We start from the raw sequence: 26,384 nt of genomic DNA, 5'->3' as shown, positions 1-26,384 counted from the left end.
AAACTGGTGAGATCTTTCTGAGCAATAAATACAAAATGTTATATTCAGGCAATTACAATCAAGGAAAAGAAGGAGTAGCCATAGTATTCAACACAAAATACAAGGCTAATCTTCTTGAATGGCAGGCAGTCTCAAGTAGAGTAATGTGGGTAAATATGAGAATGGGGAACTGGACAATGAGACTTATTTGTGCCTATGGTCCCACAGAAGGTTCTACTAAGGTAGAAGTGAAGGAATTTTTTGAGGCTTTAGAAAAAGCAACTGACACAATGAAAAATGAAAAGTTGGTCCTTGTTGGGGATCTAAATAGCAGAGTAGGAAATGATTGTGAGACATACAAAAATATTTTGGGAAAATTTGGAGAAAAGAGCAAAGCTAATAATAATGGCAAATATCTGTTGGATTTCTGCTCAGGACATGGACTGGTTATTACTAACACCATGTTCCAACATAAAAATGTGCACAAATTCACATGGAGAGAAGAGGCTAGGAATAAGAAAAGTCTCATTGACTATGTTATTGTTGATAGTGATGTTTTCTCCCTGGTGCAGGACACCAGAGTGTACAGAGGATTTGAAATTGGAAGTGATCACTGTTTAGTCTTGAGCAGGATAAAATTGAATTTCATATTGAAAAGAAGAACATGTAAGAAAGTTTTAAAGCGAATAAAAGTTGAGCAGCTCTCAGATGTGAACTGTAGGCTAAAATACACAAAGATTATTGAAGAAAAAATGAAAGAGTTTGAGAACAGGAATCAAACCTTGGAGATTCAGTGGCAAATTCTGAAGAAAACATTGATTGATTCTGCCAGAGAGGCATGTGGTGAGGTTATCTGTAAGGATAAAAAAAATCAGAACTCCCTGGTGGACACAGGAAGTTAAAGAGGCAGTGAAGGAAAAGAAGAAAGCATACCAAAAGTTCCTGTCAAATAAGTCAGCTTGTGCTCTTAGAGAATATAGAGACAAATGCAAGAATGCTAAACACTGTGTAAAACTAGCTAAACAAAAGTCATGGGAGGACTTTGGCAAGAATATAGAAAATAAATATCAAGAAGGTGGCAAAATATTCTGGAGGTTGTTGAAGAAGCTTAAGAATGGAGGAAAGAGTGCTGTAAAAGGAATTAGAGATGATAAAGGTGACATGAAAATGGGAGAAAAAGATATCCTTGAAGTATGGAGTAATTACTTTGAGAAACTGCTAAATGAAACAAGCAGTGATGACAGCACAGTGGTAAAAAACACTGACCAGGCATGCAGTCAGAAATACATATCCATACTTGAAGTAGAAAAAGCCACCAAAGGCTTGAAATGTGGAAAGGCAGCAGGAGTAGATGATATTTGACCAGAAATGCTGAAGTATGGTGGTATAAGAGTCCTACAGTGGCTGCACTGCATAGTTCAGAAAGCCTGGACAGAGGGACGAATTCCCGATGACTGGAGTAGAGCTCTGATAGTACCCATATATAAAAAGGGAAATAAAACTGAATGTGAGAATTACAGAGGTATTTCCCTACTGAGTGTTCTGGGCAAGATCTATGCAAGTATACTTGAGAAACGGTTGAGAAGAATTGTGGAGGAAAAGCTTGGTGAAGAACAAGCTGGATTCAGGCCAAATAGAGGCTGTCAGGATCAGATCTTCACTTTACGACAAATAGTTGAGAAAGCATGGGAATATAACAAAGATCTGTATTTAAGTTTTGTCGATCTGGAAAAGGCATATCACAAGGTGCCAAGAGAGAAGCTATTCAATACGCTGTAGTTATATGGTGTCAATGGGGGCATTATATCAAGCAATACGTAGTCTTTATTTGAGTTGTAAGTCAGCAGTTAGAATTGAAGGAAGTACAGGAAGATGGTTTAATGTTAAATCTGGTGTGAGACAAGGATGTACATTATCCCCTCTGTTATTCATTATCTATATGGATCACATTATGAAGGAAAGTGGTAGTAAACAGGATATCATAATTGGAAATGTTAATGTCAGCTCTTTGCTTTATGCAGATGATGCTATACTTCTAAATAAATCTGCTACAAGTCTGCAAGATTCTCTTACTAAATTGAATAGCTGTTGTAATAGATATGGTATGAAGGTCAGCAATAAAAAGACAAAGACAATGAAAATAGGCAGAATCGTTGAAAATGTCAACTGTGTTGTGAATGGAGAACCTGTGTATCAAGTAAAACATTTCAGCTATTTAGGCACGATTTTTACTGAAGATGGTAAATTAAATATAGAAATAGACAACAGAATAAGCAAAGCTGGTATGGTGGGAAGTCAATTGAATAAATTCATATGGAATAAGAGAGAAATTAGTCGGAACACTAAATTAGCTGTGTACAAGACAGTGTTCAAACCAGTTTTAACTTATGGATCTGAGTGCTGGGTCAGAAGGAAAACACTTGACCAAAGACTAGAGACCACAGATATGAGAGTCCTGAGAAAGATTATAGGCGTGAACAGATGGTATCAATGGCAATATCATATTAAAAACGAAGATATTAGGAAAGAACTTGACATTGTCAGTATCCAGGAATGTGTTAGCAGAGCTAATCTCAGGTGGTATGGTCACTTAAACAGAATGGGCAAGGAAAGATTAGCAAAACAAGTGTTCTCTGCCAGGTTGGCAGCGAAACGACCTAGAGGAAGACCAAGATATAAGTGGATTGATACTGTACAAAGTGCTTTAGACGATAGAAATATAAGATCTGATAATGTTGGAGTCTTGACAAGTAGCAGACTGATTTGGAGGAAAATTGTAGATAGGAAATTAATAATGATGTAATTTTTTCATGTAGTACTATCATATCCTGTACACCCCTTGAGGGTAAATGGCAGGAATTTGATGATGATGATGAAAAATTCATGACGAAATTCATAAAAAAAACAGTAAAACATTGAGAAAATTTATATAGGATATTCCAAATTGAACAGCTAACCTAAAATCAAGTGGTCTCAAAGATCAAAAATCTGTTACAGTAATCCAATAATACAGTAAGGGATTAACAACAGGAGTAGAGTAATTACAAGAAAAAAGACAGATGAAATTCCTCCTCCTCCTCCCCTAGCTGATGTTTTACTTTTTGGAAATTAGAAAAGTGGTTCATGTGTTTGATCTACTTTGGCCAGTAAGAAGTTTAAAGATATTATGCCATCCTGCTCTTGGGTGATATATACAGGGTTGCCCAAAATGTATCTACCAAGTTTAAATCCAATTATCTCTGCAATTAGCTGGTATAATTAGTTGATGGCTATAATGTATTGGTAAAAAAACTTTACCAACACATTATAGCCATCAAGCCATTTGTGTTTCATTCAATCCAAAGACTTTGGAGGAGCTAATGTCATCTATCGAGCATGAAATCTTTTCTATTCCAACAGACGTCCTCCACAAGGTGGTGTACAATTTTGTGATACAACTGCGGATGATCATTGAAGTTGAAGGTAAACATAATGAACATGTTGTAATATAAATGGCATAAGATGTAGATATTAATACAATTTTGATGAGATTCATATGCCTCTGTTGGATTCTGATTATGTAGAGATTAGAGAAGATCATGTTGGTTCAGAATCCAACATGATCTTCCATCACAAACGCTACATTTGTAAATATTATTTAATGTATATAACTTATTTTAAAATTTAATATTCATATAACTACCTTAATTTTGTCTAATATTTAATTATTAAATCAAAGATATATGTCTGAATAATGAAAAGACTGTACTAAATATTAATAAGTTCTTTTATTTATTGTTATATCAATATTATAGGAATTTGTATCTGATAAATTAACTGCGCATTAATTGAAATATAAATATTCTTTATTTATTCCTGTTTGTGAAAGTTTAACGTTATGCAATAGCTCAATTTTATTATATTTTATTTTGTTGTCATGGAAACGTATGTAAGTGAGCGAGCACGTTTTGGAACACCACGTGAGGTTTATTGAAAAGAGTTTGAGAAAGAAATGACGTGAGCAATTTAGGGGGAAAACAGATATATAAGCAATGAATGCTGAAATTAGAATTAATTAAGGGGAAATTAGGAGAATTAGAGATTTATAAGAGAGAGATTGGCATTAGGTTGGAATCGGAGCATTCGGGAATCACAGTGCGATAATAGCGAGTCGGCAAGTCACTCGAGCAGCTAAATAAATTCTACTAGTCGAGAGGCGGTTAGCTAATAAGTTGTAGAATAACAATTATAGCTACGGAAGACAGCTGAGTGACTACTAAATAGACTAGCAATACTTGAGTTGAGATATAATTCCAGTGCCGACCTTTCAAAGACATACGGAACCTTGAAGCAAAGTACGAAGTTACTAGAGAATAGTACAGGCTGTAAAATTGAAGTTTACCGTTAGCTGTGTTTGGAATTATAATGCCTAAGGAATTAATTGAATGCCAGAGGAATGAACAACTGTGCTTATAAAACCTAAAGTTAAGGAATTATTGTATTGCTTTATTTCATGAGTGATCGGTAGTACTTTATACAACAACGTTTGTTTATGTGTATTGTGACCGATGATTAATTCAGTTATTGCTTAGAAGAATTATTTTAATGAGTGCCGTTTACTGTTCAAAGTGTTTACAGTTATAAAAAGTGTTTACGTATAAGTAAATGAAGAAGAAAAGATTATCGGTAAGATTATTCCAACCTTAATATTTCTGTACAGAGAAGTGTGCGAGTTTCATCTTAGAATTCCCTGATACTAACAGTAACTATTGTGGAGAATTAGCCGAAGTGTAAAATTAAAAGTGATTGTTTGTGAAGAAGTGTTACTGAAAATTTTATTGTATTTGGAATTTAAGGAACTGTGAGAAGATTGTAAAGTAGAGATAGCAGAATTACCATTGTCTGAGTTTGCATGACTGTATTGCCAGGAAGGCTGAAGTGTTTCTAATAACTTAATTAGTGATTTGAAGTTAAGTGTAAAATTTGTGATTTTAAAATTAAATGTTTGTTCTTGTTAATCAAAAGTTGAATTTTGCCTAAATCTCTTTTACTGCACCATTCATAAAATATTCGAACCAAAGTGGGAAAATTAAGTAAGTTAAATATACTCGGCCAGTATATATAGTAATAACAACATATAAGGGAAAGGTGGTTAAGAGTTGGTTTATCTTCAATTCTTGAACTAATTCAGATATAAAGTGGCGCAGTCTTTAAATATAAATTTTCTTTATATTTGAATTAGAAATCAACTCACAACTTATCAATTAGTTAAGAACATCGTAATAGTAATCATGTCGGATCCAAGGTACAGATTAAGAACAAGTAGGATCCAACACCTCCTCGTTCAGAAATAATATAGCATTAAATTTGGTAGGTACATTTTGGACCATCCTGTATCATATTCCTGTGCATGTGTGGTAACATGGTCAATGCTTGTCAAGACAATAGTCTGCAGCATATTGTTGCCAGTTGTTAGTCATGCATTAAACAGCATGATGTGCTCTATTTATTTTTGTTTAATAGTTGATTCTGTATGTGTTTGAGTGCTTCAGTTCATACTGATTGAATGGAAAATTTTACATTATGTATTCTTTATTTGAACTATTAAAGACAAGTACCAGTATGAGTTCAAATAAGCATCACTCCATATGCTTTTCTATGATAAAAATATAGAAAAGACAAAAATGTCCAGATACAGAGAATTTAAATAGTTCTTCTGATGATTCCCATCCATTGGAAGTGAAAACAGAAATGAATTTAATTCATAAATGAAGAAATTTTCAAGCCAGTTAGCTCAAAGAATTTGAATGGTTAAAACTGAGAGTGATTCTGACAATGCGTCGTGTAGTTTTTTTTCTGAGTTTTTTCATTTCGCTGAAAGTTTTCAATGTAAAAAAAATGAGACAAAGTGCAAAGTTTCAACAAATGACTATTGTTTTCAATACTGCATAATATATTGCTAAAATTAATAAACCATTCAGCAACATGAAAGAAACGTTAAATTATGCACGAAAACTTAGAGCCAATATTCTTGAACAATATGTCAATGATAAACGGTGTGCAGAATTTATATAATTTACTGCTGAAACAATTTGAAATGACCTTATCACTGAAGTAAAAAGTAATCCATTCTTTAGTATACTGACTGATAGTTCTACTGAAAATTCTACAACCTAGCAATTGCTAATGTATATGACATATTGTAAGGGAGGCAATGTAAAGGAATTGGAGCCGTCTACTTCTGCTTCCCAGGCTGATAAAGAATTTTGTTCTAGCAAATGATGGTAAACTGGGTTTTTAAAAAGGAATGCACTTCATAACGTGAAGATTACAGGCGAGATTGCAGCACCAGATGAAGCAGCCGCCAAAAATTTTCAAGAGAAGTTAGCCAAAATTATTGAAGATGGTGATATTGTCCCGATCAAGTATTTAACACTGACGAAAAAGGATTGTTTTGGAAAAAAATGCCTAGTTGAACTTGCATCGCAAAGTTTGAGGAAAAAGCAAGCAAAGATTGAGTAATGTTGTTACTTTGTAGCAATGCATCAGGAGATCGGATGTCGAAACCCCTCCTATTAAATCAATTTCTAAGACCATGTGATCTAAAAGGAAAAGATCTAAAACAGGCTGCCTGAACATTGGATGGCTAATACAAAGGCCTGGGTAACAACTGCTGTATTTACTGAATGGTTCAATAATTGCTTTGTACCAGAAGTGGAAGCATACATGAAGCAAAAAGCTCTTGATTTTAAAGTTTTATTAATTGTTGACAATGCACCAAGTCATCCGCATTTAGAATATCCAAATGTGCAGTAAGTGTTTTTTCCACCCAATACAACAAGCATTATTCAGCCATTAGATCAAGGCATAATTGCTACTTTTAAAAAATATTACGCTAAGCACACTTTTCAATTTATATTGGATAAACTAGAAAACGAATCATTAACAGTAACTGATGTTTGGAAAAATTTTTCTATTTTGGACTGCTTAAATCATGTTGCATCTGCTATCGCTGAAATAAGACCACAAACTTTTTGATAAGTTTGTGGTCTTATTAGAAGGTCTTATCAATTAGCAATGTTACATACAAGTTGAATAGAGGGAATGGATATATTATGATATTGTTGGATTTTGAGACTTTTGACAGGATACCACATGAAAGGCTATTGGATAAACTGGAGAATATGGGAATGGAATACAGACTTGGATCAGTGGATGGTTGACAGACAGACAGATATCGAAAAGTGATATATGGTAGGTGTTAATCTGACAAATTTAAGGTGACCAGTTGTGTACCTCAGGGCTTAGTCCTTGGGCCATTGTTATTCAGTTTATACATTAATGACATTAGGAAGGATCTAACTGGGGATGTGCAATTGTTTGCCGATGATGCAAAGATAGGCAGGGAAATCAAGGATGATACTTATATCCAGCTCTTAAAAATGTTTTGAATAGGCTGGAAATTTGGGCAAATAAAAATGGCTATCAATTCAGTGCAAGTAAGTGTAAATTATGCACTTTGGCATGATGAGATTTCCATTGGCATATTATATTAGTAGAGTTATGCTACAAGAAACTGATGAGGCTAGGGATCTTGGTGTAACGGTGAATAGAAATTTGAGGTTCAAATTAAAAGTTGCAAATATAACTCAGAGAATAATTGCAATGTTGAAGCAAACATTTGACATGTAAGGATAAGGAAGTCATTTTTACCTCTTTATAAGGTTTTGACAAGACCACACCTAGATTATTATGTGCAGATTTGGTCTTCTGGGTTCCAAGGGTGCAAAGAAGAGTTGCAAAATTATATCTGGATTATGGGATTTAGATTATGAAGACAGATTGCGAGTATGTGGATTGTAGACTGTCGTCAACAGGAGAAAGAGGGGTGATGTGATAAAAATAGATGAGTGAGTGAGGGAATAGTTGCAGCCTCTCTCTCAATGAGTCCTTGTCTCCTTGGAAGTCTCGGATAATAATAATAATCTACATTCCATAATCCTGATATAATCTTTATAACTCTTCTTTGCATCCTTTCCACCACTTTTTTATCCCTCTTGAAAACAGGAGACCAAATATGCACACATTAGTCAAGCTGCAATGACATCAAGGGCATATAAAGAAACAAAATGACTTCCTTATCCTTATATGCCAATGCTCTTTTCAACACTTCCATTATCCCCTGGGTTATATTTGCAATTTTTGCTTATGTGACCTTTGAACGTTTCACAAATTCCTCTCAACCATAACTCCAAGATCTCTATCCTCATCATTTTCTCATAGCATAACCCTGTTAATATAATATGCCATTTGAATTCTCGTCATGCGAAGTGAATTTTACATTTGTCAACATTGGACTGATAGCCATTATCATTAGCCAACATTTTCAGCATATTCAAATAATACTGCAAGTGTTGCCTATCTTTGTATCATTAGCAGACTATTGAATATCTCCTTTCAACTCCTTCCCATTATTGTTAATGTATAGATTGAACAACAGTGGTCTAATGACTGATCTCTTGGGTGCCTTATCATCTTAAATCTGGCAGATTCATTCACCATGCCACTTTCTGATACCTGACCACTGACATATAGTTTATCAGTATCATAGTTAATCATTCCTTTTATCCACATCATCCCAAACATTGTAATAACATGTGAGCAAATTGCTAAAACATGACCATCCTTTAGTACACCCATGCTGTTCCTTGCAAAGTACGTATTGTCTGTCAGTTTGTTTCCAAATATGAGTTCTTACTAACTTTTCAAAAATCTTCACCATTGCTCCATTGATAATGACAGATTCATGTTGGTAGTTAGACACATTGGTGTTTATACCACCCTCGTACAATAGAATTATTACACATTCTTTCCATTCCTGTGTTTTTTTTTCCTGAGCTGAGACTTAAGACATGTCAAGAGTAGTTAATTCACTTGAAATCTTCCCATATTGCTGAATGCTTACCCAGGTTAACCAGCAGCTCTTCAACCTCATTCTCATTTACTTCTAGTTCTTCTTCCAATGTAGTGGTAGCACTTTCTGCCATGATACATCTGGATGATAGATCTTAGCAATGTGATCACTCATTATTTGAAGAATCTCATTCAGCTTCTGACAGAAGCGTGCCATTTACATTTAGTAAAGTTATTCTTTCACACTCATTCTTTCGTTTCGTATAAGGAAATTGAAAAAAGGAAAGTGACTGTACAGTTTTAGCCTGTACAGTCAATTTCCTTTCATACTCTGATTTAGCTTTCCATATAATACTCATATTTCATAATTCCTCTCCAGAGTTACCATTGTACTGTTTCTGGATTTTTTTTTTTAATTTATATTTATTTTATTTTTTATATATTTCTCATATACTACAAATGACAAGAATGAAATAGATCAATTTGCACACATAAATACTCTTTGTTATAGAAGAATACTATTATGAAATGTATGTTTTTATGATTCACTCAGATTATTTACATACTTGTTTATTTTCATTGTTTCTGAAATTAGGAAAGAAGATAAATTCGAGCATCAAAATGTGTAATAAATTGATTTATTTTTAAAGCATTTATGAGAAATAAGTTGAGGGTCTTGGATTCGGTCATCTCATCAGAGGATATCATCATAAATGAGTGATCAAATCTCCCTGCAGCTGGTGAGAATGACCACGAAGTGATTGATTACCTGGGTGGTTGCAAGCCATTTGAGGACTTCTGTTAAGAATGGATATATGTGAAACTGCAAGGCTGATGATTATGAGGAGCCCAGTTTGGAGCTATAGCACAGAAGGAGGAGTTGAAGAAAAGGAGATCAGTGCTGCTTGGGTACTATTCAGAAACTGTCTAGCAAAGACATTGTCCAAGGGTCAGAAGGTTAATGGAAGTTTTTTTCACTTGGCTATGCTACCAATTATATATTTGGTTTAATCCTTTATCCAAGTGTAAGCAAATAAAGTTTGCACCTGAAGTATTTTCAGGACGGGGGCAACTCGTGGCAAAGGTGGTATAAGTTCTCATCATTTGCCTTGGTATCTCCCATAATGCAAAGCATCTCCTTGTGGTCATGTATAATGCTATGCATTGAGGGAAGGGCAACTACCCAGATCAGTTTTGACCTTTATTGAGGTCTCATCAGTGGGAGCCAGACCCAGAGGTGGTGATACTAAGGTGGAAATAATGGAGAAGTCATATTTACCTATTTATTACCTATAACAGTTGCCAAGTATAGCATAGCCAAGTGAAAGCAAACAAACTTTGTTTGCTTTCACTTGGCTATGCTACCTGTTATATCCTTTATCCAAGTGTAAGCAAACAAAGTTTGTGCCTAAAGTATTTTCAGGACTGGGACAACTTGTGGTAAAGGTGGTATAAGTTCTTATCACCTCAATAAAGGTCAAAACCGGTCTGGGTAGTGGCCCTTCCTTTAATGCATGGCATTATACATATCTGCAAGGAGATGTGCTTTGCATTATGGGAGATACTAAGGCAAGTGATGAGAACTTATATCACCTTTACCACGAGTTGCCCCAGTCCTGAAAATACCTCAGGCGCAAACTTTGTTTACTTACACTTGGATAAAGGAAACCAAATATATAATTGGTCAGAAGATTAAATAAAGAAGGTGTGAAATGGATGAATGAAGAGATTAAGCATGCAATACAAAGAGAAGAAGGCATTATGGAGGCAACATAAGATGAGTGGTAATACTCAATTCCACAAGCAGTACAAAGAGCAGGGAAGAATGATTACTTGATTGGTAAGAGTAGCAAAATTGCAGTATGAGCAGCATTTAGTCAAAAAAAAAAAAAAAACTTGGAAAAAATAGTATAAGGACAACTGCTGCAAAGAACATTGTCATCATTTATTCATGTATGAATAGGGAATTATATACAGAAATATTCATATTGCAAAAAAATTCACGGAGTTAGTCTATTAGATGAAAGTGAGCTAGGTTGCTCTGTTTTGTAGCAAATTAGTAAATGTCAGATAGTTCACAAGCCTCATCTTCAAAAAGAAGTTTGCTTATATATAGTGTGACACAGAGGTTGGCAAGACATGATAGTCAATGTAGTGTTGCTACATGTCAGGGAGCACAGAGGGTGAGAAGCAGGAAATGTTTAGGGAGTTGATGTGGTAATAAGGAATAGAATTTCTAGAATTCTTGAGGGACAGGGGTTGTGTTGAGTTGTCTTAGGCAACATGTAATAGAGGGAACAAGAGATTCAAGAGTTCTGGATTTGGTCATAGCATCCAAAGAGCTGATTATAACTGAGATGACATCTCTTCCCCCATTTGGAGAGAGAGTGACCATGTGGTTTTGACTTGGAAGATGAATAAACATGCAAAAGTATCAAAGAGAAGAGAACATATGTGGAATTATAAGGCAGGTGATTATAATAGTCTTAGATATAAACTTGGAGCAGTTCCATGGAGGCCAGAATTGGAAGGCAGAGATGTCATTAGTGCTTGGAAAATTTTGAAGGAATATTAGCAGCAATAGTAAGCTGTATTCCACGAATGAAGAAGTGGACACAATTTGGTGAAGTGGATGACAAACAATATTAAACAGGAACTGCAGGTGAAAAGGAGGTTACAGAAGAGATATAAAGAGAAAGGTGGAATGCAGAATGCATGAAGAATATGACTCAGGCCAGCAGAGCGGTAAGGAAGGCGAAACTGGAAAATGAGAAAAGATTGGCCCTAACATCCAAAGAAAATCCTTGGGAATTTTTTAGCTATGTGGTCAGCAGGAGGAGAAATGATTGTGGAAGAATGACATTGTGGGATAAAAATGGAAATAGTGACTGATGCAGAGGACATAGTGGAGTTATTCAATGAACACTTTATTTGGGTATTTCATCCTGGAGAAATAGGTTTTAATAATAAAGGGATGGGACAGTTTGAAGTTTGGAGGTGCAAGAGGAGAGTGTGTTTCAAATGCTGAGTAGTCTGGATGTCAATAAAGCTGTGAAACTAGGTGGTATTTCACCGCTGGCTTTGAGAGAATGTGCTAAAGAACTGATAGCTCTGTTGACCTGGCTTTTCGATGAAAGTCTGACTATAGGAAAGGTACCCAAGGAATAGAAGAAAGGTAGGTAAGATAGTGTCATTGCATAAGGACAATAGCAGACTGGAAGTGTCTAATTATAGGCCAGTTTATGATTACTAAATACTTAAGGAATTGACGGCGTATACTAGAATATAAATTAAATCAAACTTTAATATATACTTTCCAATATTTCGGCAATCTTCATGGGAACTTAAGATAAAGACACGTGCACGCAAATACTACACAACAGCAAATGAGAAACGAAGCGAGAAAGCTACCATTTTCCTAAAGTCCTGATGGTGTCCCCTAGCAGGCTATATTAGGTGTTCTTGGCCTTTGGGCTGAAGTTCTCCTGATGTATGTTTCCCAAATTTGGGGCAGTCTCATGCATCCAAATTTGTTGAGGTTTGGCATGTTCCTAAGGGCTGAGTCCACGAATGAATAGTCTTTCCTATTTGAACTTGCTGAGGTGTATTACAATGGCTTTCTTCCACCTTATTCTGTGGCGAGTATCCAGCGCATGGTCTGCAAGCCTAGAGTGGCTGTACTGGTGAAATCAGATGTAGTCCTTGTATTCTGAGATTCTGATATTTGCTGTCCTGCCTGTTTGGCCAAAATAGGACAATTTAGGACGAATTTACTCTTGAAGGCATTTCAAACACCATTTAAAACACAGTTAAATGAATTTTAACGAATGACACAACACTATTACACATTAAATTAAATCTTCACACTAACTAAGAAAATAAGTCACCTTTCAGAAATATGATAACCTTAGTAGTTAACAACTAAAGTTCAACTAAAGAATCACACAAGAAAATGTGTCTGTGACAACAGGAAAGCCATCCGTTATCTCGGCGAATCAGATTCAAAGTAGCCACCTGCACTTTTATTTGCATTCCTCCCTCCCTCTCGTATCTTAAGAGTGAGATGTTTTGTGGAAATTTCTTTATTTACCATAAAAAGGCACTTCAAAAAAGCACTTATACAACTAATTAGCTGTAAATAAAGGAGAATGAAAATAAATACCAATGTGCTGAATTTAAATCCAAATACTACTAATAAAAACGATAAAATTGAAATTGAATAAAATTGATGGTTGATGGAATCTTTTTTACTATTTTTTCTGAACTCAGCATCTAAAAATCTATAAGAATCAATTATTACTTCTCAGACAACTTTTCCATTGCAGGCCCGTGTTATTTGTTGTCTGATGTCTTCAAAGTCTGTGGTCATCGCTCATTTTCTTTAAGAAATAAATCTAGTTGCTGAAATTGGTCACAGCTTTTTAATTCCATTTTCCCAGAGATATATTTTTTTACCATGGCCTCTGTTTTCTTCTCAACATAGCACCCAAAAATGTTGTCTCCTTGCAATGATAAGTTCCATATATTTATTTTTTCAAAAATATCAGCTAAATATGCTAACTGTAGAAGCCATTCTAAGTCTTGTAGTCTCAAAGAAAGTTGAAACTCGTGGTCCATGAAAAAAAAGGCGTACTTCATTGTGGAGTTCAAATAAACAGAAAGGAACATTTCCTAATGACAACCGATGTATTTCTGTGTGAAGCGGCAGGCTACTCATTTCTTCACAGATAATTGAAAAAAGTCGAGACTTCAGTGGTCATGATTTGATGAAATTAACCATTCGTACACTTTTTAAATCATCGAGAAATTTAGCTATCCCTGTATATCAAATATATGTGGATTTGGTTCTACTAAATTTCCTTCCCATGTAAAACCAAATTGTAAATATGATTCATGATATTTACATTAAAAATTTTTTTTTATTACTTGATTGTTTGACATTTAATGTTCTTTTAGTTACTGCTGAATCCACCTTGTTACTCACATGGGATGATAAATAGTCATAGATGTAGTAGCAATTGGCTCCTGCTCCATGTTACTTTTCTTCTTAATTATCCATTTATCCATGTTTCAAGGCACTTGTTCATTTAACTTCACAGTAAACTGAAGGGGAGGGAAGATTGACAAACATGTATAGACATGAACTATAGCAGCGCACTTCGTCACTCAGTTCTCAAAAATTAATCAGTATCAGTGTTGCCAACTTAGCAGCTTTGTTACTAGATTTAGTGATTTTTGTGCTCTCACAGTATATTCCCAATGGGTATGCATACCACACATTGAGAACCTCTAATGTAGACCTACCACAATCTTGGTCATGTGCCTTTGGATCCTCTCCACTTCTTCATCCCTATGGAATCAAGCAGACCAGATCTGCATGCATTAGTCTAGGTGTGGCATTATTAAAGCCTTTTAAAGAGGAATAATAATCTTGGGTGGCCTCTTGTGGGAATGGATACTGGGGAGAAGGGAGACAATGTCAGGTAACACTGAGCCCAGTGGAGTCTAGAAGGGATAATGCTGGGTATAGAAACAATGGCATTTATATGCTTTATACTAATGCCAGGAGTATCCGGAATAAGGGAGAGGAATTGGTGGTGCAGATAGCATCAGCCTGGCCAAAAATTATTGCGATCACTGAGATGTGGTTGACAGAAGGGGATATAACAACAGGAATAGAAGTCGCTGGGTATAGCATTTTTCATCAGGATAGGAGGGGAAAGCGTGGTTGTGGAGTACTGCTTATGATAAGTGATGACCTATGTCCTCTAAGAGTGGAGGCTTTGGAAGGAAGTGAGACAAATGATTTTGAGAGCATATGGTGTGAGGTAGAGGTAGGCAAGACAGGATATTTAGTGGGGTGTTGCTACAGACCCAGGAGCACAGAGAATGGGGATCAGGAGATGTTTAGACAGCTAAGTTTGGCAAGTGCAAGAGAATGATTGTTATGGGAGATTTTAACTTCAGTAGTATAAATTGGAGAGAGGAAGATGCATGTAGCAATAGGGGAACGGAATTTCTAGAATTCTTGAGGGACAAATGTCTTAGGCAACATGTAACAGAGGGAACAAGAGGTTCAAAAGTTTTGGATTTGGTTATAGCATCAGAAGAGTTGATAATAACTGAGTTGATGTCTCTCCCACCAGTTGGAGAGAGTGACCATATGGTGTTGACTTGGAAAATGAATAGACATGCAGGAGTATCAAAGAGACGGGAACTTATGTGGATTTATAAGACAGGTGATTATAATAGTCTTAGACGTCAGCTTCGGGAAGTTTCATGGAGGGAGGAATTGGAAGGCCAGGATATCACTAGTGCGTGGGAAATTGTGAAAGAATGTTTGTTATCAGCAATGGTAAGTTGTATACCACGAGTGAAGAAGAGGACGCAATTTGGAGTAAAGTGGATGACAAACAATATTAAACAGGAATTGCATGCGAAAAAGAGGCAATGGAAGAGATATAAGGAGACAGGTGAAGAGATGCATGAGGAATATAAGACAGGCCAGAAAAGTGATTAGTGTGGTAAGGAAAGCGAAACTGGAATATGAGAGGAGATTGGCCCTAAGATCCAAAGAAAATCCTAGGGAATTTTTTAGCTATGTGGCCAGTAGGAGGAGAAATGACTGTGGAAGAATGATATTGTGGGTTAAAAATGGGAATAGAGTGACTGATGCAGAGGACATAGTGGAATTGTTCAATGAACACTTCATTAGAGTATTTCATCCTAGAGGAGTCAGTTTTAATGCTAGAGGGATAGGACTGGTTCGAGGTCTGGAGGTACAGGAGGAGAGTGTGTTTCAGATACTGAGTACTCTGGATGTCAGTAAAGCTGTGGGACTGGATGGTATTTCACCACGAGTTTTGAGAGGATGTGCTAGGGAATTGACAGTGCCTTTAACGTGGCTTTTTAATGAAAGTCTGGCTTTGGCAAAAGTGCCCAGGGAATGGAAGGAAGGTAAGATAGTGCCATTGCATAAGGGTGGTAACAGACTGGAAGTGTCTAATTATAGGCCAGTCTGTGTGTCATCAGTAGTTGTTAAGATTTTGGAGAAAGTAGTGAGGGACCATATACAGCATTTGGGCAGATGAGGGTGGATTGCAGGGAGATATTCAGTTGTTCGCGGATGATGTGAAGCTGGGAAGGATTATTAGTAATAGTGCAGATGTGGTAGCCCTGCAAGAGGATTTAAATAAGCTACGTAGATGGGCAAATGAATGGGGATGTCAGTTTAATGCAGCAAAATGTAAGGTCTTGAGGTTTGGGAAACATCGATGGGATGCTGCATACTCTATGGGAGGAGTTATACTGGAGGAAGTAGGGGAGACAAGAGATCTGGGGTTGATGATTGATAGAAACCTGAAGTTTAGGGGACATATCGCAAAGGTGGTGAAGGTAACACAGAGGATTGCTACTATTATGAGAAGGACACTGACCTGCAGAGATAAGAGGGTTATCATTCCGTTGCATAAGTCTCTGATCAGACCACACTTGGACTATTGTTCTCAGATTTTGTCCCCAGGATTTGAAGGGGATAAATTAACTGTGGAAAAGGTATAAAGTCGAATAACAAAGATGGATTCAGGACTGTACAATGTTAGTTATGAGGATCGGCTGAGGAAATCTGGATTGCAGAGTGTTTGGAGGATAGAAGAAGGAGAGGTGATATGATTGAGACTTTTAAACTGTTGAGAGGTGGTTACAGGGTTAACACTGGGGAGTTCTTTCGCTTGGTTGAACAGCGGGAAGGAGTGATGACAAGAGGCCATCCCTGGAAGTTAGGAAAGGAAACTGTGAACAAGAGGGTAAGGAGTGGTTTCTTTGTGTGGAGGGTGGTTGAGCCTTGGAATGCATTGCCTGATGGAGTGGTGGGAGCGAGAATGGTCAGTGAGTTTAAAGAGTGGTATGATAGACTTTGTGTTTCTCAGGGGGGGGGGGGGACCTCCCCTCGATGAGTCTTTTGACTCCTTGGAGGCCTGAATAATAATAATAATAATAATTTTTACAGTTTTCTGGTATCTTCCCCTCTTCTAGGCATAGATTTAGTAAGTTAGTGATATGGAGAATTATGTTGTTTTCTCCCTATTTAATTAATTCTATGAATTAGGTCTTCACCAGACATTTTCCATTTTTCATTTGTTTAAATACTTGTTTTATTTCATCTGAAGTGAATGGGGGATGAATTCCATATGCGATGGAGAAGAGTTATTTATATTTGATTTATCAATTGAAGGATCACTATAGAGTTCTTTCTAAAATGTTTCTAGCTTGCTTAGGATTTGTTCTTGGTTCCTTATTGTAGTTCCATTCTTATCTTTTATTGCAGTTATTTGACTTTTGCTGACTGATAAATTATTATGATTACGGCTATTTTGCCTGCTTCAGTTTAGGAGTGCCCCTGTTTCAATGTCATTGGCTATTTACTCACAGATTCTTAGGGCATTGTAGATGTAAACGTACCAAAAAGTATATGTAGCATAAGGAAGAGAAATTTACACATACCTTTATCTGGGTGTTGCAGCTTTTCTTCTTTCTGCGATGTCGACAAACTACTGAGTGTGTCGAGGGGGGGGGGGTAGGCAATTTAGGAGAATTAAGTTAGAAAAACCCGTTTTTTTTCCAGCAATATATATAAAAAACATATATATTATATTAGTATATTATATAGGGTGGGGAAAGGTGAAAGGGTTGATTTTTTTATATAGGGAGGGGAAAGGGGGTTGATGGGGTGCGGGCCGTTTAGACTATTCTTGGTCGTCATCTGAACACATTGGGAAAGTGGATGCTATGTCAGGTCGGGTAGGTGCTTCTGTTTTTGAAGTGTTTGTGTCTATCGCCTATCGGTCGGGGTTGTGACCTCAATTTTATGTTGTGAAGCTTCCAAACCTCGGAGATTATGTAGGGCCTGTGGACGTTGATAGAGTTCACTTCACATTTTATGGCTATTGTTTCTGATATTCTAAGCATTGTCTTGTCTGTCTACTATGATGGCCTTGTCGATCTGCGGGGTATGCTTTTATTCAAGGGTGTGAACAGCTATTTTCATTTTTCCTGTGCTTTGTATTCGATTTTTCTTTTTGATTACGTTTTTTAGTGTTTAAATGTTCTGGAATAGGGATGTTACAGTCACGGAAGTGTTCTTGTAGTCTTGCCCATAAAGACCTGATGGTGGAACCTGTGTAGGTGATATTACAGTCTTTTTGGCAGGGAAATTTATAGACTACATTGTGCTGTTCACATATTTCTTTATGTGTGTGAGGTTTAGTGGGTTTTAGGAGATTTGCCAGTTTTTGGTTTGTGGTGAATACCAGTTTGTAGTCAGTATGTTTGAAGATGTATTTATAGACTTTGTATGTGTTTTGGGTGTATGGTAGTTTGATAATTTTTTGTGTTGGGAAGTTCGTTTTGGTACTTGGGTTGTTTTGGTGGTTTTTTGCCATCTTGTTTGCGTAGTTTATCAGTGGTGTAGGATAGTTGCGATTTATGAAGATCTGTGTTAGTTTTTTTATTTCTGCGTTTAGACTATTCTGATTGGTTGAAAATTTGTAAGCATTTATGAATTGTGATAAGATGACCGATTTTTTAACAGAATATGGATGGTATGAGTGAAAATGGAGGTAGTTTCCGATGTGCTAGGGTTTGTGGTATACTTTTGTGGCTATTTTGTTGTGTGTTCTGGTTAATGTCAAGTTTTAGAAATTGATGGATTTGTTCTGTTCGGTTTCTGTGGTGAATTTTAGTCTGTTGCTGTAATCGTTTAGGGATGTTTTTAAGGTGGTGATGTGTATGTGGGATTACCAATGCACAGAATATCATCCACATATCTGCCATAAAAGGTGATGCCGGGGGGGAAGGGAAGGGTGGAGTAGGAGTGATTCTATATGCACTAGGAATAATTCCGCTAGTTGTCCACTGATGTTTTGGCCCATGGGGAGTCCGAAGATTTGAATGTACATGTTGTTGAACTTGAAGAAGTTTGCCAAGATTATTAATTTTATTAAGTTAATAATGTCAATGGGCATAAGTTTAGTACGAGAGTGTAGGGTGTGGTCTTCTGTGAGTAGTGTGTGTACGATGTCTAAAGTTCTGGGGACGTCCACGTTAGTGTATAAAGAGGCTGCATCCAATGAGGTGAGGATGTCTTCTTGGGATAGGGTTAGGTTTTTTATTTTTTTGAAAAGGTCGTCCATGTTTTTTATCATGAAGTTAGACGTTGTAATTAATGGTTTGAGAAGTTTCACTACGAATTTTGATAAAGGGGCTGTGGTGGTATTTTTGTAGGAGACTGTTGGTCTCATTGGGTACCCGTCTTTGTGGGTTTTTATTTGTCCAAACATACAAGGGGTGCGTGTAATGCGGGGGGTTGTGTTTTTGAGTGTGGTTTTGTCTATTTTATTTTCATTTTTTAGGATGTGTAGGGTACTGTTGAATTTGTTTTATGAGGTCAGGGGTGGGGTCAATTTGTATTTTTCAGTAGGTGTGTGGATCGGTTAAGATGGCTGTTATTTTGTTGTGGTAATCGGTTTGGTTTGTGATGACTACTGTATCCCCTTTGTCAGCTTTATTGATAATAATGTTCTGGTTCCTCTTTAGGGATAAAAGGACTTTTTGTAAGTTAAAGGTGATGTTAGGTTTAATTATTATTTTACTGTTTATGATGTTGTTAATTTTGTGGAATATTGTTTCTTTGTTAGGGTCATATTCTAATTTTGCTTGCATTTCGGTAATGATGTCTCTGTTTTGTATATATTTTGGGGATACACCAAAGTTTAATCCTATGCTCAGGATGGTGATTTCATCGGGCGTGAGGTTGTGGTGCGATAGATTGATGATGGAATTGTTTTTTGTTGGTTCTAAGGTGGAAATATCCGAAGAGTTGGAAGCAACACGATTGTTGTATTGGGTGTTTGTTAGTGCGTACCATTTCTTTGCATGTCGATCCTCTAATAATAGCGTGTAGTCGTTGATGTGAGATTGGGTATTATCCCAAAAGACTGCCCATTCGTTTGTGGTTAGTAGCTTTTTCAATCTGTTTTTTGTTTTGTGAATGTATGAATATGCTTGTTGTTTCTTCTTAAATCTGTTGTTTATGGCTTGTTTTATGAGGCACGGGATGCTCGGTAGGAAATTTTTTTGTTTCCGTGAATCATGCTGTTGCCACATACTATCGCGAATTTTGGTGTGATGTTGTGATCGAGGCATTTTTTGAGGAAAGTTATGTGAATTTTTTGGGCAGTGTATGTTAGGATGGTTTTTTGGTATGTACTTTTTGTAAAGTTTATGCACTCATTGAACATGTGACATGCAACCATGACATATGCATGTGTTGGTATGTGCGTTAGGTGAAAGCTATTTTTAAGTGTGTTTTGTGATCGAGGGGGTGGGGGTTGGTGGTGAGGTTATGAGTATAGAGCCAATTTCTCTTCCTTATGCTACATATAGTTTTTGGTACTTTTACATCTACAATGCCCTAAGAATCCGTGAGTAAATAGCCAATGACATTTAAACAGGGGCGCTCCTAAACTGAAGCAGGCAAAATAGCCGTAATTATAATAGTTTATTGAGAGGAGTAACATGGGAATTTTTCCAGAAATAATATACATGACTGATAAATGTTTCTTACTATTTTATTTTTTTAGTGTTATAAGATCTTATTTAATTTCTCATGTTTTTCCTTATTGTTTTGTATATTCTATTTTAGAAGTTAAATTTTTGTCTTTTTTCATATATATATATATATATATATATATATATTTATTTATTATATTTATTATATTTTTTTTGTAGTAGTTGTAAGATTTCCTCTGAAAGTTTGTTGTCTTTTTATTGTTTGTTGCTTTTGAATTCATTGACTGTTCAGATTATTACTTCCATTAGGTTTTTTCTTATTTTATTTGTCTTCTTAAAATGTATTTATTAAGTCTAGTTTTTGATAGAGTTTTTCTCCATTATCCTTATTGTTCTCAATAGGTTTTAAATCAAAACTTCTTGATTTTTTTGTTGTTTAGACATTTTACTCTTTCCAATTTGGAATTTATTTTAATTTTAGCTCTCACCAGTCAGTGGTCACTTCCTGTTTTCGCCTGATTTAGTACCGAGGTATCTTGAACTATTTCTTTATTATTACATGGTATATGATCTGTTTGATTTTTTATTTCTCCATTTGGACTTCGCTATGTCCATTTTCTTTCGAGGGCTTTCATAAAAAATGTATTCATAATGTAAAGCTTGTTACTGATAGAGAATTCTGTGAGAGCCAGTCCTATTGTGTCTATTTGGTGAAGGGGATGACCTACTTTGGCATTAAGATCGCCCATTACTATAGTAAAGTTTTGATTGCTATTTCTGTTGGTTTGAACACTGTATTGTATACACCTAATTTAGTGTTTTGACTAGTTTCTCTCTTATTCCATATAAATTTATTCAGTTGACTTCCTACCATACCAGCTTTGTTGATTCTGTTGTCTATTTCCATATTTAATTGACCATCTTCACTAAAAATTGTGCCTAAGTAGCTGAAATGTTTTACCTGTTCTATAGTTTCTCCATTAACAATACAGTTGATATTTTCAATACTTCTGCCTATTTTCATTGTCTTTGCCTTGTTACTGCTGACCTTCATACCATATCTCTTGCAACAGTCATTCAATTTAGTCAGGGAATCTTGCAGACTTGTAGCGGATTTATTTAGAAGTATAACATCATCCACATAAAGCAAACAGCTGACATTAACATCTCCCATTTTGATATCAGGTTTAATACCTCTTTCCTTCATAATGTGATCCATATACATAATGATTAACAGAGGGGACAATGTACATCCTTGTGTGACACCAGATTTAACATTAAACCATCGTCCTGTATGATAAATTTAGTTTAATCATTTATCCCAGTGAGGGCAAACAAAGTTTGCGCCTGAAAATATCTTCAGGACTGAAAATAGTGTTGTATTATCTTACCTGGGTAAGTAGTACAACACCAGGCAACTCGTAGCAAAGGTGGAGCAAGATACCAACACTCCTATCCCAGAATCTCCCATAATGCAATACACATCTCCTTGTGGATATGTATACTGTTATGCATTAAGGGATTGGCCACCACCCAGACTAGTTTCGACCTTTATTGAGGTCTCTCTTCAGTCCTGAAGATATGTTCAGGTGCAAATTTTGTTTGCTCTCACTGGGATAAAGGATTAAACTAAATTTATCATAGTCTAACCTAGTGAAAAATAAACTTTCAACATCGTCCTGTACTTCCTTCAATTCTAACTGCTGACTTACAACTCAAATAAAGACTAAGTATTGCTTGATATAATGTCCCATTATATCAAGCAATACTTAGTCTTGTATAACACCTTTATCTAGGTGTTGTGGCTTTTCTTCTTTCTGCATATTGAATAGCTTCTCTCTCTTAGCACCTTGTCATATGTGTTTTCCAGATCTACAAAACTTAAATACAGATCTTTGTTATGGATATTATTTTTGGGAAAACTCCCATGTTACTCCTCTTAACAAACTATTATATTTACGGCTATTTTGCCTGCTTCTGTTTAAATGTCGTTGGCTTTTTACTCACAGATTCTTAGGGCATTGTTGATGTATATTTACCAATAAATGTATGTAGCATAAAGGAAGAGAAATTTACACATACCTTTATCTGGGTGTTGTGGCTTTTCTTCTTTCTGCGATGTCAAACCTACTGTGTGTGTGTGTGGGGGATATTACACAGTGTGGGAGAATTAGAGTAGAAATGGAAAAAAAAAACATTTTTTGAATAATATATATATATATATATATATATATTATATTATTAGGGATGGGCAGAGCATTTTTTTAATATTTATATAGGGTGGGAAAGGGTGAAAGGGGTTGAAAACAGCAACTGATTTTTAGAGGGGAGGGGTTTGACGGGGTGTGGTCCGTTTCGACTATGCTTGGTCGTCATCTGAACACATGGAGGAAGTGGATGCTATGTCAGGTCGGGTAGGTGCTTCTGCTTTTGAGGTCTTTGTGTTATCGCCTATTGGTAGGGATTTGTGACCTCAATTTTATGTTGTGAGGCTACCAAACCTCGGAGGTTATGTAGGGCCTGTGGACGTTGATAGAGTTCCCATCACATTTTATGGCTATTGTTTCCGATATTCTAAGCATTGTTTCATTGTCTTGTCTGTCTACTATGATGGCCTTGTTGATTTGCGGGGTATGTTTTTGTTCAAGGGCGTGAACAGCTATTTCTGTTTTTCCTGTGCTTTGTATTCGATTTTTCTTTTTGATATTGTTTTTTAGTGTTTAAATGTTCTGGAATAGGGATGTTACAATCTCAAAAGTGTTCTTGTAGTCTTGCTCTTAAAGACCTGATGGTGCAAACCTGTGTAAGTGATATCACAGTCTTTTTGGCAGGGAAATTTATAGACTAAGTTGTGGCATTCAAATATTTCTTTTTGTGTGTGAGATTTGGTGGGTTTTAGGAGAGTTACCAATTTTTGGTTTGTGGTGAATACCAGTTTGTAGTCAGTATGTTTGAAGATGTATTTATAGGCTTTATATGTATTTTGGGTGTATGGTAGTTTGATAATTTTTTGTGTTGGGAAGTTTGTTTTGGTACTTTGATTGTTTGGGCAGTTTGTGTAATTTATTAGTTGTGTAGGATAGTTGCGATTTTTGAAGATCTGTGTTAGTTTTTTTATTTCTACATTTATTTATGGTTTTGTGTATTTTGTTTTCATTTTTTAGGGTGTGTAGGGTACTGTTGATTTGTTTAAGGAGGGTGGGGTCAATTTGGATTTTTTGGTAGGTGTGTTGATCGGTAAAGATAGCTGTTATTTTGTTGTGGTAATCGGTTTGGTTTGTGATGACTACTGTATCCCCTTTGTCACCTTTATTGATAATAATGTTCGGGTTCCTTTTTAGGGATAATAGGGCTTTTTGTAAGTTGGGGTAATGTTTGGTTTCATTATTGTTTTACTGTTTATGATGTTAATTTTGTGGAATATTCTTTCTTTGTTAGGGTCATTCTCTCATTTTGCTTGGATTTCGGTAATGATGTCTCTGTTTTGTATGTAATTTGGGGATACGCCAACTCACATCCGACAAAGTCACCATCCTGAGCAAAGTCCTTTACTCAGGATGGTGACTTAGTCGGGTGTGAGGTTGGGGTGTGATAGATTGATGATGGAATTGTTTTTTATGGGTTTTAAGGTGGTAATATCCAAAGGGTTGGAAGCAGCGCGATTGCTGTATTGGGTGTTTGTTAGCACGTACGATTTCTTTGCATGTCGGTCTTCTATTAATAGCGTGTAGTCATTGATGTGAGATTGGGTATTATCCCAAAAGACTGCCCATTCGTTTGAGGTCAGTAGCGTTTTCAATCTATTTTTTGTTTTGTGAATGTATGAATATGCTTGTTGCTTCTTTTTAAATCTGTTGTTTATGGCTTGTTTTATAAGAGCATGGGATGTCTGATAGAAAATTTTTTGTCACCGCATACCGTCGCGAATTTTGGTGTGATGTTGTGGTCGAGGCAGTTTTTGAGGAAAGTTATGTGTATTTTTTGTGCGGTGTTTGTTAGGATGGTTTTTTGGTATGTAACTTTTGTAAAGTTTATGCACTCATTGAGTGTGTGACGTGCAACCATGACATATGCTTGTATTGGTATGTGCGTTAAGTGAATGCTATTTTTAAAGGTGTTTTTGTGATCGGGGGGGGGGGTTGGTGTGACGCGAACTCTATCAACGTCCACTGGCGCTACATAATCTCTGAGGTTTGGAAGCTTCACAACATAAAATTGAGGTCACAACCCCGACCAATAAGCAATAACACAAACACTTCAAAAGCAGAAGCACCTGCCCAACCTGACATTGCATCCACTTCCTCCATTGTTCTGACGACAACCAAACATAGTTGAAACGGACCGCACCTCGTCAATCCCCCTCTAAAAATCAGTTGCTGTTTTCAACCGCCTTTCACCCTATATAATAATATATATGTGTGTATATATTATTCAAATAACCCGGGTTTTTTCCATTTCTACTCTAATTCTCTCACATTGCCTTCCCCCCCCCCCCCACACACACACAATAGTTATGACATTGCAGAAAGAAGAAAAGCCACAACACCCAGAAAAAGGTATGTGAAAATTTCTCTTCCTTTATGCTACATATATTTATTGGTAAATATTACATCTACAATGCCCTAAGAATCTGTGAGTAAAAAGCCAATGACATTTAAACAGGGGCACTCCTAAACAGAAGCAGTCAAAATAGCCATAAATATAATAGATCTTTGTTATATTCCCATGATTTCTCAACTATTTGTTATAAAGTGAAGATTGATCCTGACAGCCTCTATTTGGCCTGAATCCAGCTTGTTCTTCACCAAGCTTCTCTTTCATAATTCCTCTCAACTGTTTCTCAATTCTAACTGCTGACTTACAACTCAAATGAAGACTAAGTATTGCTTGACTGTGTAAAATTAGCTAAACAAAAGTCAAGTCTTCCCATGACACAGTGTTTAGCTTTCTTATCTTTGTCTCTGTATTCTCTAAGAGCACAAGCTGACTTATTTGCCAGGAACTTTTGATATGCTTTCTTCTTTTCTTTCACTGCCTCTTTAAATTCCTATATCCATCATGGAGTTCTGATTTTTCTATCCTTACAGACAACCTCACAATATGCCTCTCTGGCTGAATCAGTTGGTGTTTTCTTCAGGGCTTGCCAATGAATCTCCAAAGTTTGGTTCCTGTTCTCAAACTCTATCATTTTTTCTTGAATGATGTTTGAAGTGTACAGTTCACATCTGAGAGCTGCTCAAATTTTATTTGCTTGAAAACTTTCTTACATGTTCTTGTTTTCAGTATGAAATTCAATTTTATCCTGCTCAAGACTAAATGGTGTTCACTTTTGGTTTCAAATCATCTGTACACCCTGGTGTCCTGCACCAGGGAGAAAACATCACTACCAACAATAACATACTCAATGAGACTTTTCTTATTTCTCGCCTCTTCTCTTCATGTGAATTTGTGCACATTTTTATGTTGGAACATTGTGTTAGTAATAACCAGTCCATGTCCTGAGCACAAATCCAACAGGTAATTGCCTTTATTATTAGCTTTACTCTTTTCTTCCAATTTTCCCAAAATATTTTTGTATGTCTGACAATAATTTTCTTCTCTGCTATTTAGATCCCCAACAAGGACCAAATTTTCCTTTTGCATTGTGTGAGTTGCTTTCTCTAAAGCCTCAAAAATTCCTCCACCTCTACCTTAGTAGAGGTGGAGGAATTTTGTGGGACTATAGGCACAAATAAGTCTCTATAGAGAGAGAGAGAGAGAGAGAGAGAGATGCATGCTCCCAAAGTGAAATAAGTAATTAATTACTTCTCTTGTGAAGCATCCAAAAATAAACTGTAATCAGAAATATCATGTCATTAACAACTGACTAGATAGCATATCCTCTCCCACCAGTGAGCTGTAGATTCGAAACTCACAATGGGCACGGATGTTTGTAATTGTTTTTA

At 36.2% G+C, this 26,384-nt stretch overlaps 1 protein-coding gene across 7 annotated transcripts in view; it reads left to right on the top strand.

The window, feature by feature from the left end:
- The window catches only part of LOC150101260 (ribitol-5-phosphate transferase FKTN-like), a 353,950-nt gene that overhangs the window by 34,687 nt on the left and 292,879 nt on the right, over window positions 1–26,384 (top strand). The gene's annotated exons all lie outside the window — the stretch shown is intronic.

This window comes from Typopeltis vanoorti, chromosome 12 (genome assembly GCF_054136105.1).
Source record: "Typopeltis vanoorti isolate ZY-2024b chromosome 12, IOZ_Tvanoo_1.0, whole genome shotgun sequence".
Classification (NCBI taxonomy): Eukaryota; Metazoa; Arthropoda; class Arachnida; order Uropygi; family Thelyphonidae; genus Typopeltis; species Typopeltis vanoorti.
The sequence above is the reverse complement of the archived record's forward strand: the minus strand, read 5'-3'. Positions and strand labels throughout refer to the sequence as shown.